This window comes from Marmota monax, unplaced genomic scaffold (assembly GCF_021218885.2).
Source record: "Marmota monax isolate L192 unplaced genomic scaffold, Marmota_monax_Labrador192_F-V1.1 WCK01_AAM20220418_F8-fsc00002, whole genome shotgun sequence".
In the NCBI taxonomy this organism is placed as follows: Eukaryota; Metazoa; Chordata; class Mammalia; order Rodentia; family Sciuridae; genus Marmota; species Marmota monax.
In genome coordinates, this window is record NW_026693571.1 from 18,137,160 (window position 1) to 18,158,562 (window position 21,403).

Sequence of the window (21,403 nt, forward strand, 5' to 3'; positions counted from 1 at the left end):
TAGTAGCAATGAGTCCTGAAGGGACTGAGGCTAGGCCCTGAACTTTAACACCACCACCTCCTCATTGTCAATTAGTCCTGGAAGGAGGAAAAAGTTAAAAATGAAGCTCTGGGAAACAATGAATTCCAGAGGAAGAAGAAAAGCAGTGAATACCAAGTTCTGAGCTTTCGAGTTTCAGACTTTTTACAACTTTTTTCCTGGCTGCCCAAATTGACACATTCTGCTTCGGTCTCCAATGATTAAGCTACCCACTTTGTAAACTATAAAACACAACCCCCTTCTGTAACTGGGGGTCATTTTCCACCCCTAAAATGAGCCCCTCTGATGCCTGATTGATTGATTCTGCTGCTGAGTAAAGGAAGCTTCCTGATCCGTTTGAGGTCTGCTCCTGTTTTTTGATTTTTTGTGCTTACAGATGAAGACACCAAACAAACCCTGAAACGCTGAACCAGCTAAACATCTTGTATAACACCCATCCTTGACTTCTGTCATACAGGACCTAGGAGCTGCTTCAGAAAACGGAGAAATGTAAAGAAATTGGTCTAATCAGTACACGAACCATTTTATAGCTTACAAATAATTTTGTAGCCTGAGACAGTTATTCGGGGAAATTGTTGAAACTCCCCTGTGAGTCCAAGGTTTTTCTTTGTATATATTAGTTACATTTATTTACATTTAATCCTGTTGGATGATTCCATTCTTCCTATCTAAGTGTTCTACGTCCTCCACACAATTCCTCAACTATAGGTTCTAAATAAATCTAGATTGAAAGAACAGTTTAGTTCAGTGTTCTCTAAGCATTTGCTTTGGTGGTTATGGTTGTCTTCATTTTATATTTTCTCTGGGTCTTGTGTCAGTGAACTTGTAACTGGGTAGTCCAGACATTTGAATTTTCATCACAGTGAGGATCATGCTGAATAATCATTGCTCACTAATTTGGTGAAAAACTTGAAGGTGGGACCTATACCAGTCAGGGTCCTAGCTGGGGACAATCAGTATAGTCAAATTAGAGTTTAAATGAAGATAGTTTAATAAAGGTTCCCCCACCCAGAAGAATAAGCAAGATCAACCACTCCAATAAGGGATGATAAAATTTTCAGGGTCTTGTTAGAGTAGCAAACCATTACTGCCCCTAGGCCTGAAGGTCAAGGTCAGGAAAGAGAGTTACCAAAATCTGGTAAGTGCTGTAGCCGTTGAAGAGGGGCTGCCATGCAGGAGTATTGGCCAAAGTGAGAGAGAATTGCTGGTGAGGTGATTTACCAATTCAAGGCAGAAGTGAATCCATGAATCCTGACTGGGATCACCTTCATTCATTACCAGCAATTCATCACCAATTCCTTTATCATCATGATAGTTCCCTTGTAAAATTCAGATTCTGAGATCATTTGTCTTCCAAACAAAATTGTAAAGCAATAGCTATTTTTCTCATTGTTATTAATGAAAAATTGCTTCTTATTAGCACAAAATAACTAAGGTTACCAGCCAACAGAAAGGTAGCTGGACCTTTTTGTTATTCTCTGCATTCTTATCAAGGGGGGGGGGGAACGAGGAACACTTGCTTTCTTAATATCTGTTAGATATGGAAAATGGAAAACCCCAAGATAGCGTGGACTGGGAAAGGGGAGTGGAAAACAAAGCCATACCTTGATACCTTTAATCTCTTTCAAGATAAATCCTTTTCAGATGCTGGCCACTGGTGGGGAAAAAGTGTTTCATCAAACCTAGAATGATAATCTCTGGGAAACACTAATCTTTTCCTACATAAATTCTCTCCAGATACTCGCCACTGACCCCCAACCCCAAAACCCAAATTCCTGAGTTCCCAAACTGACAAGCTCAGTCTAACCTATAAAAGCTCAAACTCCTCTTTTGGCCAGTGGCTCATTTTCTACTGGAGAGTAGGTCCATTCTCATGGGTGCAACCTTGTTTCTGAATAAAAGGCTGAGAGGATCTGTGAAGTTTGTGCTAACAATATCTAAATTAGCTCTTTACCCCTGATACTCTTTCACAAAGCCACAGGATTCTCTAAGATCAAGAACCATTTGAAATATGTCTTAAGACGAGAAAACTGGTGTTCTGAAAGGGAATTAAAGTCACTGTAAAATTTGCAATTGACTTTTGTGTCACCATCCCCTTTTATAATATAAATGTATTATGTTTTTATATGTGAAAAAGATTAGTTATCTTGAAGAGGAAAATTACTGGGACAAAAGAATCCATTTTCTCTACCATAGTGACCAATTTCTTGAAAGATGGAAAGAATGGTTTAGCTCAGTATTCCCTAAGCATTTGCTTGGTGTTTGCAGTAGTCTTCATTTTATATCCTCTCTGGTCCTTAATGCTTGGAACTCTTAGCAGGGAATTCAGCACCACACTTCAAATCATATCCACTTTGCTGCACAGCTGAATTCTGTCTTTTCATTCACACAGTTTCTTTCCCTGAAAACTGCAAGTGGATAACTAGCTCTTTGAGAATAAAGGCCACAAAGTTGCTTATTTTTTATTGCACTATTTTGAATATTGGTTTTGAGATAACTGTTTTGTAAACACTTTTCATATTCTGGGAACATACAAGGCTGCATTCAGTTGTAAGAGGTTTATAGGTATTACAGGCCCAATGTTGGTAATGAGTTTATAGTCTGTTTCCTATCTAGTATTGGTTGATTTCTCTCTAGAACTTTGTGTCCACAATCTGGTTTCAGGAAGAACCAAGACCATAAGTACTTTTTTTTTTTTGTCATCAACCATTAACTTTTAAAGTGTAGTTAATCCTGTGAATGATTAACTCAGCTTTTAGGGACCCAATGTTTGAAAATATGGTAGAAATAGCCAGGATAAACTTTGTTCTGTTTTAACAAGTATTCCCAAAGTGAGGATCAAGTTTGCAGTCAAAGATCCTTTGAAAGGACAGAGCATTCCCTGAGGGAGTGGGTGGACATTGGACTTAGGAAACACTTGTTGGCCTCTTTACAACTTTATGGAAAAAAGTGTTTAAAAGTAGTAAAAAGAGTATTTAAAGTGGCTGCAATGTTCTCAATTGACTTAGCACTGGTCTCAACAAGGCCAATGGGGCCCATCTGCCTTGGTCACAGTTGAAGAGAGAAATCTGTGCTGATTGCATTTGGCAGTGGGTGCCTCAGTTCTCAGCTGCTTGGCCACAAAGCAGCTGTGGTGGACATCCAAATTGGACTTTATTATTTTGGTATGGTCTTGTGTACAGCGAGAGAACTTCCTTTCTTCTCCTAGCTGGGAACATGGATTTGGCTAAGAAAAAAGGAGTTTCTTGGAATTGTGGATGTTGGGAAAAGGGGAGGTGATGCCTTTTGAGAGGGGAAGGACAAGCAGGACATATGCCCACAACTCTTTGAGGGTGAAGGACATTCTCCTTGGCCTTTGAGATTTTGGATCATAATGACTTTGTGTTGCTCTATAACTGGGGAGATAAAAGGAGATTATTTACTATATTCTCAGTATTATGTCTGCATCCCACAAATAGGGACGACGGCTTGTTGTATAAGTAGGTGGGAGAACATAGTCTCTGGTGAAGAAAAATGAGAGTGAGTTCTTCAGTACTCAGGGCCTTATGCTCCAGTTTATTTCCCCACCCACTTGATATCCAGTTGCCACACATAGGAATGGTGGGTCAAGTTCTAAATGTCAAATGACTGTCTTGTTAATATATGTATTTGAGTATAGCTGTAAGAGTTAATATGGATTGTTAACTTGTTGGATTAAGTGATTTTGTGTGTATTGATGAGGGTGTTTTCAGAGATTCTTGATGTGTGGGATAGCAAATTGAGGGCATAGTCCCACCCTGAATGTGGGGAATACAGCCCAATGGGCTTGGGCTTGAACAGATGGAGACCAAAAGAAAAAGGAAGCCAGTGTGGATACAGCACCATTTTCTCTTTCTTTCTCTACGGTAGGTGTTTGGACTCCCGTTCCAATCACCTGAGGACATCACATTCTAGTTCTTTCACTCTTCCAAAGGGGACTCTGACTAGTGACTCTCCACAGGGAGTTCTCAGGCCCCAGGCCCTGATGGGATTACGTCATTGGTGTTTCTTCCTCTGAGGCTCCAACTTCTTGGACTGGGCAGCTACGGATGCCTCTAGCTTTCCATTCTGAAGACTGCCATTGTGGACTATCCACTTTCTGATCCTGTAAAACAATATAAGAAACCTGCTTTCATAAATAACAGTGTTGTTGGTTATGTTCCTCTAGAGAACACTCACTAATACAGTAGCCCATGGAGGACTCAGGCCCTAAAGTGAAACTTCAGGTAAATAAATGTTTCAACAAGTCCTTACTCTAGTTTAACCTGTGGAGTGTTTGTTGTGATATGAATGTTTATGTACCCCCTAAAATTTGTATCTTGAAATCCTAACCACCAAGGGGACAGTGTTAGGAGATGAGGTGACTAGGTTATAAAAGCAGTTAAATGAGATTGGTATCCTTATAAAAAAGAGGCCTGGAAAAAAAATCCCTTGCTCCTCCCACCATGTGAGGACTCACTAAGAAAGTGTAGGTGTCCCACCAGATACCCAATCTGCCATGCTATGAAAAATAAGTTTCTGTTGTTTATAAGCCATTTATTTATGGTATTTTGTTCTAGCAGCTTAAAAAGACTTAGATAATATTGCTAGTATCATCCCATATATCTTAGGCAAGGTGACCTTGAGAATATGTACTGAGAAGAAAAAGCTTTCAGGTGTATCAGGACATCTCCCTTCATCCCCACACCTCCTTTCCTTGGGGTCCTGAAGTGGAGGAGTGGGACTGAGAGCCCCCTGAAGCACAGAAATTCTAGCAGGAGACCTCCTTATACCCTTCCCTTGTATGCCAGTCCCATGGGGGTAACCCAGTGTCCCCTCACCTGAGATCTTGAAGGCTCCTTGGCAAAAGGCTAGGAAAACTAGATTTGGAACTTGCCACTATAGCTCAGTGCTGTTCTCATTTCACCCACCAGTAAGAGCCTTCAGGACCTCCCTGTGGCCTCTGAGTGTCCTTTCATAGGTGATGATCCAGAGTGTAGTCACTCTGTCTGAAATCCTAACAACTCAGAGTTGAGTATCCATCATTAGCCATTTTGATGCTTCTACACACAGTAAGGGTAGAAGGGGACAGTAGACATGCTTGAAATTCCCAAGAATAAAAGAGGCAAGGACAGTCATCATCTTCAGTTTCCTGTATGTAAATTGGGCACAATCCCATGCCCCATTTTCTTACTGGAGTAGTGATTGGAAACAGTAGTTACAAAGGTCAACCAGGCTCTCATTGGTATCTGTGGACGGCAACTCTCCTATGCACAGAGTCATACAACAGTTTCCCTGAGAGGATACAGGAGAACTACTCAGAAGTTTGTGAGATAGAGGAGCTTTAAGACAGAGGGTGCTTCCTTCTTTAGCTTCAGAGTCCTCCGAGTCCTGTGGATCCCATTACCTGTCAAATAAAATAGTGACCTTGGTTGTATCACAGTCTCAACTCAGGTTGAGCCACTAAAGAGTGAAGTGATTCTTGTATATATTCTGTGAGCATAATTAAAGCTTTCACAGGTGCTGTCGTGAGGAGGGAAAAAATCAATGATGGTGACGTGAAAGCTTGTTTTCTTATTTATTATTATTACTGTTACATTAATTTGTACATATTTATGGCATACAGCTGAAAATTTGATACATGTACACATGGTGTAATGGTCAAGTCAGGGTGGGGCCATGTTCATCTATGAATGTCTGTTTTCATTGAGTCGATCCTCCTACTTAGTTTACACAAGACAACTCTGTGGACTCCATTTATGTGGGAGCAAAATCTCTTGTCACTCTTCTTATCTCTACGTCCAAGCACTGGCTATTCATATTCCACTATCCCTGAGCCTCCTTTGTAGCATCGCTCACATGCAGAATACGGAGATTCCCATCTTTTGCATGACAAGGCTAAAATACTGTTCCTCAATCTGAAAATAAACCAAACAGAGCAAAACTAAAAGACACAGATTTTTATGTGAAGATAAACTGAACTGATAATATACAGTGAGCAGAAGGCAAACAACTTAAAAAAATTGCAATTATAAACTGTGAGAGCTGAACGTGACCTTAGATTCAAACCTTTCATTTTATAGATGAGGAGGGTGGGAGAATGAAGTCTAAGTCTTGTAGGTTCAAAGCAGAGATAGGAAGCAATGATTTCTTCTTAGCAAAGTTTCTTTAGTTTCTTTGAGTGGGACGCTCCACTTTCCAGCCCCTGGTGTGTCTTTTCATTACCAAGCTTCAGAACAGATAGAACTGAAAAAGTCAGGGAACAATGTGTATTCCCCCAACAACCCAGAAGATTCTAATCGCTGGCTAGGAAAAGCTTTGGAAGTCATCCATTGGGGCCATCCCTCCCATCTGTTAGTGGACTTCTCCAAGTATGCTCTGCCAAGGAGTTGTGTAACTTTGCTAGAATGTCTCCAAGTCTGTAAAACATTAGCTCTGTCTACTGCTGGGCAACTGGTCTGGGGAAACTGTTCATCACATCAGACTCAAGTGCCTCTTCCTAGCTTCTAGTTTTGCCTTGGTCCTGCCTCATAGGCCCTAGGAGAGAGTTCTGATCTTTTTTCCATGTGTCAACCTTTTCTTAGATGGCTGAAGATGATGATAAGCCATCTTTCTCCACCTTCATCCCCAGTTCCTTCAACAATTTCTGTCAACTATTATGTCTTCATATGTGTTTTACATCCCTTCCTTTTGTCTGGGACTACAGTTAAACATATTAGTTCTCTTGATGTTGTCCTCCCACTCACTAATGCTTTCTTCATTTTTTCCTATATTTAACTTTGGGAAGTTTCTATTTTTTTCTTCCAAACTCACTCATCTTTTCTTCTGCAGCATCTAATCTACTGTTAATGCTATTTCATCCCATCTAGTATATTTTTCATCCATATGTCTAAAAGTCCAACTTAGATCTATTTTTTTTCTCATTGTGGTAAGAAACACATAACACGTGCCGCCTTAATCATTTTTAAAAATACTGTTTGGTAGTGTGTCTATACTGAAATTATTTAAACTTGAAATTATTTAAACATACTTCCAGAAAAATTTCATCTTACAATACCAAACTCTATACCCACTAAATAATAATTCTCCATTCCCCCTTCCTCCAAGCCCCTGATAACCACCATTCTATTTTCTATTTGTATGAATTTGACTACTTTAGATACTCCAGGTAAGTGGAATCATATAGTAGTTGTCTTATGGGACTGGCTTATTTCACTTAGCATAGTGTCTTCAAGTTCATTCATGTCACAGCATATAAAATAAATTCTTTTTTATTTTAAGTCTGCATATTATTCAATTCTTTTACATTTCTTTAACCACTTATCTGTCAATGAACACTTGGGTTGCATCTACCTTTTGCTATTGTGAATTGTGTGGCTTTGAACACGGGTATGCAAATTTCTCTTTGAGGCCTTGCCTTCAAATCTTTTGGATATACATTTAGCAATGGTATTGCTAGATCATGTGGTACTTCTATTTTTAAATTTTGGGAAAAAATGCCATAATGTTTTCCATAATGGTTGTGCCATGTCATAATCCCATCAACAGTGCAAAGGGCTTCCAATTTCTCCATATCCCCTCCAACACTTGTTAATTTCTGTTGTGTTTCTTTTCATAGTAGTCATCCTAATGGGTGTGAGATATCTCACTGTGGTTTTGCTTTGGATTTCACTGATGATTAATGATTCCGAGCATCTTTTCATATGCTTCTTGTCCATTTCTATATTACCTCTGGATTAATATCCATTTGTATTCTCAGTTCACTTATTTGATTGTCTTGATGTTAGTTATAGAAATTGCTTAATATTCTATATATTTAATTCTTTATCAGAAATAATTTAAAAATAAGGTAAGAGGATATTATCGATAATATGATATCAAAAATACAATAAATTGAATTAAATGGACAAATTTTTCAAAAAACAGACAAAAAAGCAAAACAAAAACAAAATGGAACAGGCTATGTGTTCTGGAACAACTCAGTTGTTGGGGCCAGTGAGGACTGGCCCCCACATGCCGGGACACCAAAGAAGGAAAGGTGGATAGAAAAATCCAGGATTGCTGAGTGGCAACAAGACCTGTTGGGTCCTTGTAATGTGTGTCAAAGGAGAGCCATACATATGGATTAGGACAAAAGTTACTTCTTCCTAGCTGGAATGTATCTGTTTATCTTAAGCTCATATCAAAGAGTCAGGCACATTCCTGACACCAGGGTCTAGTTGTAAAGTTCCACATACCTCTGTAATGGTTTTGTCTATTTATAATTTGACAGACAATTCTGGGTTATTCTGGGGTAATCATGGCAGTTATCACCTAAGATGGTTCCAGTCATGTCAAACTGCATCCATATACTATAATTAAGATAATGACTCAAACTGCATGACCAGTAGATTCTTCCAAACATTTGAGAAAGAAATAATACCATCTTTATACAAACTCATCCAGAGAGTAGAAAAAGAGGGAATATTCCCTGACTCAGGTTTTGAATCCAGCAGAACTGTAAAAATACCAAAACTTGGTAAGAACACCACACACGCATGCGCGCACACACTTATAGTCCTATCTTACTCATAAAAATATATGTAAATATTCTAAATAAAATTAAATCAGCTAACTATAAGGAAGACAATGTATCATGACCAAGTAGATTTATTTTCTGGAATGAAAAATTGGTTTAACACTTGAAAAATTTAAAAAAGGAGTTGGGCATGGTAGAGAGACCCTGTCTCAAGATAAAATTTTTAAAAAGGGTTGTGCATGTGGCTTAGTGGTTAAGCACACCTGGGTTCAATTCCTGGTACCTAAATAAATAAATGGTGAATTTTAAAAGATTACTGCTATAGAACCAATATAAAATACTCTTTTATATACTAGTGAAAAATATAAAATAATTTTTTTTAAATTTTTATTGTTGGTTGTTCAAAACATTACATAGTTCTTGATATATCATATTTCACACTTTGATTCAAGTGGGTTATGAACTCCCATTTTTACCCCGTATACAGATTGCAGAATCACATCAGTTAAATAAATAAACAAATATGACTGGAAGAACAACCCATATCTCAGTAATAACCCTAAATGTTAATGGCTTAAACTCACCAATTAAGAGACACAGGCTAGTAGAATGGATCACAAAACAAGACCCAACAATATGCTGCCTACAGGAAAAATCATATCACTCATATGGACTTCAGAAACAAGCAGGAGTGTCCATACTCATATCAAATAAAATAGATTTCAAGCCAAAGTTAATCAAAAGGGATAAAGAGGGACACTACATACTGCTCAAGGGAACCATACACCAACAAGACATAACAATCATAAATATATATGTCCCAAACAATGGTGCAGCTATGTTCATCAAACAAACTCTTCTCAAGTTCAAGAGTCTAATAGACCACCATACAATAATCATGGGAGACTTCAACACACCTCTCTCACCACTGGACAGATCTTCCAAACAAAAGTTGAATAAGGAAACTATAGAACTCAATAACACAATTAATAACCTAGACTTAATTGACATATATAGAATATACCACCCAACATCAAGCAGTTACACTTTTTTCTCAGCAGCACATGGATCCTTCTCAAAAATAGATCATATATTATGTCACAGGGCAACTCTTAGACAATATAAAGGAGTAGAGATAATACCATGCATCTTATCTGATCATAATGGAATGAAACTGAAAATCAACGATAAAAGAAGGAAGGAAAAATCATGCATCACTTGGAGAATGAACAATAGGTTACTGAATGATCAATGGGTTATAGAAGACATCAAGGAGGAAATTAAAAAATTCTTAGAGCCCTTTCATGAGAAATGGTGTGCTTCAATAGTTTGTTTAGTTAGTATTGTCAATGGTGAGAAAACTAACACTGTGTTTGATTACTGAAGATAAATATTAACACTGACTAGAAACAAACATAGGAAATCATAAATCTGTATTTAATCACTTCCTTCTGACCATCTCCTAGGTCTGTTTCTCAAAAATAATTAATTAACTTTAAAAACTCCCCATGTTTGTCAGCTTTCCATTTACTTTGACACAATATGTGAGATAATAAATTTAAAAGGGGAAAGATTTATTTTGGCTCCCAGTTTAGGAGGTTTCTGTCGATGATCATTTGGTCCTATGACTTTTTAACCTGTGACTTTTTGACCATACACCATGGAAGAAGTGTGTGGCTAAGGAAACCTGTTTACTTTCTGGTGGCAAGGAAAGAAAAAGAGAGGAAGGGGACAGGATCCCAATATCCTCTTTGGAGGCACAATGCCAATGACCTGATTCCTTCCACTGGACCCTACATCCTAAAGGTTCTACTATGTCCCAATAGCGTGCATGCTAGCAACCAAGTATTTAGCATATGACTCTTTGGGGGAAACTTCAGATCCAAACTATAGCACCCCTTTGGGGAGAGAATTTCAAGGTGAAATTGAAATGTGGTGACAGCAAATTCCACATTTATGTATATCTTTAAAGCACCAATTAAAAGCATATAAAAGAGTGCCCAGAATAGTGGCACATGCCTGTAACCTCAGACACTTAGGAGGCTGAGACAGGAGAATCACAAGTTCAAAGCTAGCTTCAGAGAAAGTAAGGTGGTAAGCAACTCAACGAGACCTGTCTCTAAATATAATACAATATGAGGCTGGGAATGTGACTCAGTGGTTGAATGCGCCTGAGTTCAATCCCTGGTTACCCTCCCACCATCACCACCAAATACACACACACACACACACACACAGGAATGGAAGGTAGACTTCCACACAAAGGGTAGAAGAAGGTGAATGAGGGAATGAGGGGAGCACCAGGAATTGAAAGGGAGTAAATTAAATTCTGCACATGTATGATTATGTAAAAATGAAGCCAACTATTATGTACAACTATAATGCACCAATAAAAAACAAAAGGCACAAGGTAAAAACACAAAACAATATATAAAGTGATGCAGTGAGAATCCAGTGAGATGGTATGTGTTGAGTACCTACTGCCATGATCTGTACATGGTAGAGTCTCAACAAGTTTAGTTTCCTTTCATGGCCCTGATTTCTTCTACATAAGCAGAAACAGGGTAGTGCTACCACCTGCTCCTCGGTAATAAAGTGCAGTGATGCTAATCATGATTTGAGCTCTTTCTGTTCTTTCCATGTCATTTCTTATTTCTTTTAATCCTTATTCTGAATTCTAAATCTTCATGTCCTCCTACCTATAGAAATATTTCTATGGGAGCACTGGGAGCACTCCTAGCTCCCCACCACACATTTCTCACAATCTTTTTTCACAAGCCTAGAAAATATTTTATAAGACATGACATTGTTCTTTTACTTTAATATGAATATTGTTGATGGTTTATTTCTTTTGTAAAAAGTAACACACACTATTTTTTATTTTGGGGGGTAGTGAGAATACTTGAGATCTACTCTTAGCAAATTTCAAGTATACATTAGAATATTATTAACTATAGTCACCATGCTGTGCATTATATCTCCAGAACTTCATCTGGTAGAATTTAAATTGTGTATTCTTTAACCAACATCTCCCCATCCTCCCACCTCACCGCTGCCTTTAGCAATCACCATTCTACTGTCGGGCTTTTGTAAGTTTGACTTTTTTAGATTTCCCATGTGATAGGTAGTATTTCTTGTACTATGCCTTGTTTACTTCACTTAGCATAATGTTTTCTAGGTTTGTCACTGTTGGGATAAATGGTAACCATTTCCTTCTTTTTTAAGGCTGAATAATATTCCACAGTGAATGTGTTGTGTATGTGTGTACGTGTGTGTGTGTGTGTGCATGTGTGTGTGATTTATATCAATGTTCTTCATTCATTCATCCAGAGATGGACACTGGATACTGAGTTCCATATCTTGGCTATTGACAATAATGCTGAAATGAACACAGAAGTGGAGATATTGCTTCAACATATTGACTTGATTTGCTTTGGATAAACCAGAAGTGGAATTGTTGGATCATATGATAGTTTTTTAAATTTTTTGAGGAAGCTCCCTTTCCTATAATATTTATTCTGATTTACACTTCTACTGACAGTGCAAGGGTTCCCTTTTCTCCACATTTTCACATCCCCAGCCAATCCTTAGTTATTATTTTATTTTTGTAATAGCTACTCTAATTGGTGTGAGGTGGTAATCTCGTTGTGGTTTTGGTATGTAATTCCCTGACTATTAGTGATGTTGAGCATTTTTTCATATACTTATTGCCCATTTGTATGTCTTCTTTGGAAAATGTTTATTCAGGTCCTTTGCCCGTTTTACAAATCCTATTTTGCTTTTTGCTAATGAGTTGTTTGGCTTCCTTATATATTTTAGATAATAATCACTTTATAGAAGTTTGGGTTATAAACATTCTCTCCCATCACATAGGTTGTCTCCTCAGTCTGTTGGTTGTTTCCTTTGCTGTGCTTGAACTTTTTAGTTTGACACAATCTCATTTGTCTATTTTTGCTTTTACTGTATATAATTTTGGCGGGACATGTCTATAAAACATTTTCAAGACTAGTGCTATGGAACTTTTCCTCTTGTTTTCTTCTAAAAGTTTTATAGTTTAGGTCTTATGTTTAAGTGCTTACTCCATTTGAGTTGATCTTTGTATGTGGTATAAATGAAGGTTTAATCTCTCCTTCCTGTACATAGATCTCTAGCTTCATGAAGGAACAATGCTTTCCCTGTTGTACATTCTTGATATTCGTGTTCAAGATCAGTTGAACATAAATGTTTGGATTAATTTCTGGGCTCTCTGTCCTGTTCCATTTGCCCCTCCATGTTTTTTTCAGGTTAGTACCATATGGTTCTAATTACTATAGATTTACAATATTATGTTTTGCCATCAGGAAGTATGGAGCCTCCACCTTTGTTCTTTTTCCCTCTAGCTCACTTTGACTATTCAGGGTCTTTTGTGGTTTCACAGGAATTCTAGAATTGTTTTTTTAAATTTTTCTATTGTTGTGAAAAATTCCCTTGGAGTTTCTTTCTTTCTTTTTTTAGGAGACTGAAAGAAAACGTTTTGTATCTGTATATTTTGAAAATCCAACCATGATAAAGCAGCCAAGAGTCAGTTTCCAAGAGGAGGAACCCTCTCAGGGGGATGCTGCCAGTCCAAGTCTGCCGCTTCATTTCTTGTTCTTTCACAGATTCTGTGGTGTCACCGTGGTGTTGTTGAGGTTCAGGAAGTTCGTTCAGTGGTCGTGCAACATCCTCATAAGGCAGTTTGTCCTCTGTTAAGCACCATCAATCAAATTCAAGTCCTTCCTTCTCTCTGGACCCCATTGTCCATTTTCCTGCAGCTTTGATCTGGTCAGATCTGTCAGTTCAGACATACTTTTGGAGTCTCTGTCCTACAAGAGATCTCCTTTTTCCTAATCTACTCCTTTGTCATTTCTGTCCTGTCCCCTGGGATCCTCTTCACACTTTGCTATGGTCCATAAAGCCAACACCTCTGGGTGAAGTTTTCTCAGATCACTCTGATTCCATTTGAATGCTGACTTCTTATTCCAACTGGATCCATTAAAGAAGTTAGCTCAGCTATGTGGCTGAATGGTATGGTCTTCAATTGTTCTGTGTTAATTTCAAACCAGTGGTTCAAGATCTTTCCACAATTTGGTCTCAATCCTTTTTCACCTGTTCCTCTTCCAAACCACAGGGTGAGCATGGTGCCAGCTCCCTTGGAATTGGAACATGATTTCACTGAATCTGTAGATTGCATGGGTGGTATGGATACTGTACCAATATTAATTCTTCCAATCCACTAATGTAGGATCACTTCCCATTTATTTGTGTCTTTTTCAGTTTCTTCCATCTATGTTTTATAGTTTTCAGCAAACAATTCTTTCACTTCCTTGGTTAATTTAATTCCTAAGTCTTTTATTCTTTTTGAAGCTGTTATCAATGGAATTGCTTTCTTGATTTCTTTTTTCTTGATTTCTCAAGTTCACTGGTAGTGTATAGAAGCACAACTGATTTTTATCTGTTGACTTTATATCCTGACACTTAACTGAATTTGCTCATTAATTTTGATAACATTTTTGGTGACATCTTTATGTTTGTCTATACATGAAGAATTATGTCATCTTCAAACAGGGACAATTTCACTTCTAATTTGGATGCCTTTTAGTCTTTTTTTACTAACCTAGTTTTTCTTCCTAGGACTTCCAGTATTATGCTCAATAGAGGTAGCAAGTGTGAAATACAATCTTTTAAAGTAGTGTATAATTAGATCCTACATATGTTTCAGAATTTCTTCTCTTGACTACTTCTTTCCATACCCTCTATGTCCAGCCAAGACATACCCTAGACATTGTCCCTTCTGGAAAAGTCTTCCATTTGGAATTAGTTTCCTCTTATATACTCACTTGTGAAAATATATAAAGTCTAGTGTAAATGTCATCTTGTCCATAGATATTTTTCAGCCATACTGGTTTATGTATCTGATTACTCTTTCTAAGTTTCTAATGAAGGATTTATCTTATTTTTCCATGTATAATCTGAAGTTTAAATTCTTGGTACCTAACCTGGGACAGAAGAATATTTTGATTAAATTACACTGTAGAATTATGTTACTTGCCTCATGAAAGTAATAAAAGAAAATATAATACTCTCCTCTTCCCTTGTTTTTGGGAAGATCATCAGTTGTGAGCAACAAGTGAAACCTCCTCGGGTCCCCTCATAAGCAAGTGAGCGGTTCCAGCTCTGAGCCTCAGTTCTTCAGGCACCTGAAAGCCCCATTTTCAGGGAAAGGGCTGGGAACAGTACCACCCAAGAGTAGTTCTTTTCCATCCAGTATAACACACAATGACAATACTATCATTGATTGAAACATATGATTTATGAGCTATAAAAATAAAAACTTGTTGAATCATTTTGGCCACCAGGCACACAGATCTTGGTCTTTTTTTTTCTAAACAAAGCTGTTATGGGGGGGAAGATGGCCGCTGCATACGGGGGTTGCTGAAGTGCTGAGCGTGGTGCTCAAAGCAGCGGCTTTAATACAGATTTCGCACAGTCTGTTAAAGCTCCTTTCACCGTTAATCTGTAGCGGACCACTTTGCCAAGGAGCAGGAAGAACAAAGAAATCGAAAAAGAGACGCTTGGCTGCTCAGAGCCGCGGGCGCTTTGCTCCCATCTGCTTCCTCTTTCGCTTCGCTCTGGGCGGAGAAGCTGAATGTGTAATCAGCAGTGGATTGTAAGTACCCGAGGCAAAGAAAGCTCAGTGCGCCCCGCCTTTTTTTTCTTTTGAATATTTTTTTATACAGGGAGAGTTTGTGGATTGGGATTGTTGACGGGGCTGTGGTTTCTGTGCCGAAAATCCACTCCGCGGGAGCCGCCATTTGCTTTCTGCTTGCTGTCTTGATGGCTCTGTATACACTGTCCGGCAGCCGCACCTAGAGGTTGGAGCTGGGCTGCGTGCCGAGCCCTGTCCTCCGAAGGCTGGACTGCAGCCTCGAGCGTCTCTGTGGCCTGTTCGCCGCTGCACCTTCGGGCAGAGCCTGCTCTGGGGTCGTTCTGCACCCGCCTGCCAGGGGACCCGTGCTCCGGAGGAGGGGGACGGAGAGCCGCGGCGGCAGCCGCTTGGGTCCCTGGGACCGGGCACCGGGCTGAAGAGCTGCGGAGGCCAGGGCGGCTCTGCTACGGTCGCAGACAAGTGCGGCGCTCGTGAGCGCGGCCCAGAGACGGAGGCGATGGCGGCAGGGTTTCATTTCTAGAAATCTGGACTGGAAACAGAAGCAGCAGTTTGTATAATCCCAAGAACTTGCTTATACCAGGAAGCTGTAAGGGCAACATGAATATCACTGAGGAGATCTAACATGGTGGCAGGCGCAGAGAGATCAAGTCTCTGACATCTTCAACTGCGCGGGCATAGGGAGCCGTAAACTGTCTAAATGCTGTTTGCTCAGGATCACTAGGCAATGCTGAGCTGACGTGGATCTGGGGTGTACAGGCTGGGCCCCTCAGAACACACACACAGAGCCCGAATCGGAGGCAATTAAGCTCCGGTTCGCCTGCTTCGTGTGACTCAGCACTAACGATCCCGCTGAAATAATTGGCCGGCCCTTAGGAACTTACAGAGGTAAAAGCCAACAGAGCCTTCATAGGCAGTGGCCACAGGACTGAAACGGGGATTGGGAGAGACACTCAGGACCCACCCGTTGCATTGGTCATCCGGCAAAGGGAACAAACGGTCACCATTTGCATGGGATATCACCATGGCAGAGAAATGGCGTCACGGGCGGAGGAGATAACTGCATTGAAACCAGCGCGACAGGTGTGTAATCCCCTAGTCATCTCTCTCCACACAGCAGGGAAACCTTAAGGGCCACTATCAGCTCTCCTGTGAACGCAATAACCAGACCGAGGGAATCAGGAGTGGCGCGGGACTCGCGGAGCGGAACTCCCGGCTACCGCTCCCACCAGTGCTGACAACTGAGGTCTCTTGCACCAGCTACCGGGGGCGTGGCTACAGGAGGGCAAGCAAATTCGCTGGGGGATCTCAGCCCCAAGCTCTACAAACTTAGGGTCTGAGGGAGGCAAACAGGGAGAGTGAGCCCAGGTGTTCATGAAAACAGGGCTCCCAGGAGCAGCAGACCTGGCATGTAGCCAGTATTGTGGTGAGCACCACAGGTGAGCACGGCCTGGCTTGAGGAAACACAAGACAAGGCCCTAGACACTCAGGATTGGAGACCCGCCCAGTCTAGGAGAAAGAGCTGCTGCACAGTGAATGGTTCCCACCTATTGAGAGGAGAAGCTTGGCCCAGTGGGCACAGCTCCACCTACTGGAAGAGAAGTTAATAGAACTCTAGGACTGCATTTATTATTATTATTATTATCATTTTTTTTTCTTTTTTTTCTTCTTTTTCTTTCATTTTCAATTTTTATTTGTTGTTGTTCTTTAACTTTTTTTCAATGTTTCTATTTTTTTTATTTTATTATTATTATTTTTTTTTAATTTTAATTTTCATTTTTTATTATCACTATTATTTTTGTTAAAAAATTTTTTTCGTCTTTCTTTCTTTATTATCTAATCTTTGTTATTCTTGTTTCTTTTGTCTTTTCATTTCTTTTCAATTTTCTTATTCCCCCTTCCTTGAATTCTACCTGCCTACTCTCATTCTCTTTAGTGACTTCTTCCCTTCCCTTCTAATATCTTTCCTCTCAACCATCAAATAAATCTATAAGAGTAAACAGTAACTCAGCAGTCAAACAGAACAAGAAGTAACATGAGCAGCATAAAAAAGCAAGGAAGAAAAGGAGTACAAACAATGAAGGACAGCCTAAATATTCAGGAGGACCTAGAGTCAGCAGAAAAATGGTCATATAAAGAACTCAAGGAATACCTTAGACAGATGGAATGGAACCTTAAAGAAGATACGAGACAGCAAATCCAAACAGTGAAAGAACACTTTGAAAATGAATTACATAGACAGATAAAAGAAGAAGTTAAGCATCTTTATCAGGAGATTGAGATTATAAAAAAAAACCAAACAATAATTCTAGAAATGAAGGAAACGATAAACCAAATTAAAAACTCAATTGAGAGTATCACTAACAGAGTGGAGCAAGTAGAAGCCAGAACATCAGATAATGAAGACAAAATATATCATCTTGAAAAGAGCCTAGCCAACTCAGAAAGGCTGGTTAAAAACCACGAGAAAAACATCCAAGAGATATGGGATAACATAAAGAAACCAAACCTACGAGTCATCGGGATAGAAGAAGGTACAGAGATTCAAACCAAGGGAATGAGTAACCTGCTGAAAGAAATAATTACAGAAAACTTTCCAGAAATAAAAAAGGAAACGGATATACAAATTGTAGATGTGTACAGGACACCGAGCACACAAAATCACAGTAGACCAACGCCAAGACACATTGTTATGAAGATATCCAATATACAGAACAAAGAGAAAATATTAAAAGCTACAAGAGAAAGGAGGCAGATTACATTCAGGGGTAAACCAATAAGGTTAACAACGGATTTTTCATCACAGACGCTGAAAGCGAGAAGATCCTGGAACAACGTATTTCAAACACTGAAAGACAATGGATGCCAACCAAGAATTCTGTATCCAGCAAAATTAAGCTTCAGGTACGATAACGAAATAAAAATCTTTCATGATAAACAAAAGCTAAAAGAATTTGCAGCCAGAAAACCAGCATTGCAAAGCATCTTGAGCAAAACACTACACGAGGAAGAAATGAAAAACAATAACCAAAACCATCAGTGGGAAGTGCCTCTATAAAGACAGAGGGTGGGGGGAAAGCTAACCATGGAGAAACAAACTAAATTTTTTTTAAAAAAAAGAAGAAGATAAATAATCAAACATGGCTGGAAGTACAAACCATATATCAATAGTAACTCTAAACATTAATGGCTTAAACTCTCCAATAAAGCGACATAGGCTGGTAACATGGATTAAAAAAACAAATCCAACAATATGCTGCCTCCAGGAGACACATCTGATTGGAAAAGACATACACAGGCTGAAGGTGAAAGGTTGGGACAAAATATACCACGCACACGGTCCTCGTAAGCAAGCAGGGGTGGCCATCCTCATATCGAATAAAATTGACTTCAAGACTAAATTAATCAAAAGGGATAAGGAAGGACATTATATACTGTTAAAAGGAACCATTCACCAACAAGACATAACAATTATCAATATTTATGCACCAAATAATGGTGCTGCGACGTTCATAAAACAAATTCTCCTCAAGATCAAGAATCAAATAGACCACAACACAATAATTATGGGTGACTTCAACACACCTCTCTCACAATTGGACAGATCCTCCAAACAAAAGCTGAATAAAGAAACTATAGAACTCAATATCACAATCAACAACCTAGACTTAACTGACATATATAGAATATATCAACCATCATCAAGTGGATATACTTTTTTCTCAGCAGCACATGGATCCTCCTCAAAAATAGACCATATATTATGCCATAGGGCAACCCTCAGTAAATATACAGGGGTGGAGATAATACCATGCATTTTATCTGATCATAATGGAATGAAACTGGAAATCAATGATAAAAGAAGGAAGGAAAAATCCTACATCACATGGAAAATGAACAATATGTTACTGAATGATCAATGGGTTACAGAAGACATAAAGGAAGAAATCAAAAATTCTTAGAGATAAATGAAAATACAGACACAACATTTCGGAATCTATGGGACACAATGAAAGCAGTTTTAAGAGGGAAATTCATCGCTTGGAGGTCATTCCTCAAAAAAAGGAAAAACCAACAAATAAATGAGCTCACACTTCATCTCAAAGCCCTAGAAAAGGAAGAGCAAAACAACAGCAAATGTAGCAGAAGGCAAGAAATAATTAAAATCAGAGCGGAAATCAACGAAATTGAAACAAAAGAAACTATTGAAAAAATTAACAAAACTAAAAGTTGGTTCTTTGAAAAAATAAATAAGATTGACAGACCCTTAGCCATGCTAATGAAGAGAAGAAGAGAGAGAACTCAAATCACTAACATACGGGATGAAAAAGGCAATATCACAACAGACACTACAGAAATACAGTAGACAATTAGAAATTATTTTGAAAACCTATATTCCAATAAAATAGAAGATAGTGAAGACATCGATAAATTCCTTAAGTCATATGATTTGCCCAGACTGAGTCAGGAGGATACTCACAACTTAAACAGACCAATAACAATAGATGAAATAGAAGAAGCAATCAAAAGACTTCCAACCAAGAAAAGCCCAGGACCGGATGGGTATACAGCAGAGTTTTACAAAACCTTTAAGGAAGAATTAATACCAATACTAATATTAATACCAATAAAAAAAAGGAGCTCTGCCAAATTCATTCTATGAGGCCAACATCACCCTGATTCCGAAACCAGACAAAGACACCTCAAAGAAAGAAAACTACAGACCAATATCTCTGATGAACCTAGATGCAAAAATCCTCAATAAAATTCTGGCGAATTGGATACAAAGGCACATCAAAAAAATTGTGCACCATGATCAAGTAGGATTCATCCCTGGGATGCAAGGATGGTTCAATATACGGAAATCAATAAATGTTATTCACCACATCAATAGACTTAAAAATAAGAATCATATGATCATCTCAATAGACGCAGAAAAAGCATTCGACAAAGTACAGCATCCCTTTATGTTCAAAACATTAGAAAAACTAGGGATAACAGGAACTTACCTCGACATTGTAAAAGCTATCTATGCTAAGCCTCAGGCTAGCATCATTCTCAATGGAGAAAAATTGAAGGCATTCCCCCTAAAATCTGGAACAAGACAGGGGTGCCCTCTATCACCACTTCTATTCAATATAGTTCTCGAAACACTGGCCAGAGCAATTAGACAGACGAAAGAAATTAAAGGCATAAAAATAGGAAAGGAAGAACTTAAATTATCACTATTTGCAGATGACATGATTCTATACCTAGAAGACCCAAAAGGGTCTACAAAAAAACTACTAGAACTAATAAATGAATTCAGCAAAGTGGCAGGATATAAAATCAACATGCATAAATCAAAGGCATTTCTGTATATCATCGACAAAACTTCTGAAACGGAAATGAGGAAAAACACTCCATTCACAATATCCTCAAAAAAAATAAAATACTTGGGAATCAACCTAACAAAAGAGGTGAAAGATTTATATAATGAAAACTACAGAACCCTAAAAAGAGAAGTAGAAGAAGATCTTAGAAAATGGAAAAATATACCCTGTTCATGGATAGGCAGAACTAACATCATCAAAATGGCGATATTACCAAAAGTTCTCTATAGGTTTAATGCAATGCCAATCAAAATCCCAACGGCATTTCTTGTAGAAATGGATAAAGCAATCATGAAATTCATATGGAAAAATAAAAGACCCAGAATAGCAAAAGCAATTCTAAGCAGGAAGTGCGAATCAGGCGGTATAGCGATACCAGACTTAAAACTATATTACAGAGCAATAGTAACAAAAACAGCATGGTACTGGTACCAAAACAGGAGGGTGGACCAATGGTACAGAATAGAGGACACAGAAACCAATCCACAAAGCTACAACTATCTTATATTTGATAAAGGAGCTAAAAGCATGCAATGGAGGGAGGATAGCATCTTCAACAAATGGTGCTGGGAAAACTGGAAATCCATATGCAACAAAATGAAACTGAATCCCCTCCTCTCGCCATGCACAAAAGTTAACTCAAAGTGGATCAAGGAGCTAGATATCAAATCAGAGACTCTGCGTCTGATAGAAGAAAAAGTTGGCTCCGATCTACATATTGTAGGGTCGGGCTCCAAATTCCTTAATAGGACACCCATAGCACAAAAGTTGATAACAAAATTCAACAAATGG

At 38.7% G+C, this 21,403-nt stretch overlaps 1 protein-coding gene and 1 pseudogene across 2 annotated transcripts in view; both read right to left on the reverse strand.

Moving 5' to 3' along the window:
• CUNH4orf17 (chromosome unknown C4orf17 homolog) overlaps window positions 1-21,403 on the reverse strand; it is a 114,021-nt gene that overhangs the window by 73,534 nt on the left and 19,084 nt on the right. The window lies entirely within an intron of this gene.
• On the reverse strand, window positions 5,603-13,337 carry LOC131424705 (anaphase-promoting complex subunit 13-like; annotated as a pseudogene).